Raw genomic sequence first — 1017 nt, forward strand, 5'->3', positions numbered from 1 at the left:
CCTCTCGTCCAGGAATTAGGCGCCAGGCACGCGACGAGCACGGCGGCGATATCGATTCACTTCCCAGATTGCCACCGCGTTAAGCGCGTGCTGAGGTCTGCGCGGCTCCCGCAGGACTAGATGAAAAAGGGACATAACCGTAATACCCGTGAAACCGAGTCGACTGCAATATTCTACCATCTAGCGGCGATGGTTTTGCATTTGCATTTAATAGTGTATTTCGGCTAACGGAGGGAGAAGAGCGGGTAGAACATACACGTTTCCGATTGGTCGAGAGATTCCCGCCCCTACGTCACACCGGTAGACGGGGTAGAGGCTCGACCAATCAGGAATCTGTATGTTGTACCCGCTCTTCTTCTTCCTCTGTTGGCTGAAATACACCATTAAAGTGTAACTCCTGCAACGTGCCAGAAGATTGGAGTCCGAAAGTACCTAGGGACATTGATGCAGGTAATACCGTTAGTTTTATCTAAAAGAGGTCTGTGAGTATTGTTTCCGTGTGGACACCGGCCACCGGCCATAGTATTCCTGTACACTTTCCCGCCCAAACTGACCCCAAGTTTTCCTCTGCTGCCCCCCCCCCCCGCCTCTTTTCTTTCCCCCGCTGTCTGCTGGAGAGAGCTAAGGGTAAGGGATGAGCTGCGGTAGTGGGACTTTATGCTTTCCTACCCCTGGTCACAGCCCGGCCGCACAGCCCCCGCGGTCACACCGCGGCCCTCTCCCACGGCCCGACGCAGCCCCGGCGTAGCCCTACACGGCAGGGGCAGCGGCTGCTGCAGAACGGGCAATCCGTTTCCCTGCTATCTCACAACACAAAAGAGGCCACGCAGCAGACCGGCCGGCCTCATGCGATAAGGCCAATCAGGACAACGTCTGCGCACAAAAGCGGCGAGAGTGAGAGAGCAAGAGGAAGGTGGGGAGGAGAGGGGGCGAGAGCGAGAGCGGAAACGAGAGTACAAATCGCTCCTCCAGGTCTACACCGGATTACAGCCAGAGTAGGGCCCAGCGGGCGCGGAA

This window comes from Frankliniella occidentalis, unplaced genomic scaffold (assembly GCF_000697945.3).
Source record: "Frankliniella occidentalis isolate FOCC.00 unplaced genomic scaffold, Focc_3.1 Scaffold10, whole genome shotgun sequence".
Taxonomy (NCBI): Eukaryota; Metazoa; Arthropoda; class Insecta; order Thysanoptera; family Thripidae; genus Frankliniella; species Frankliniella occidentalis.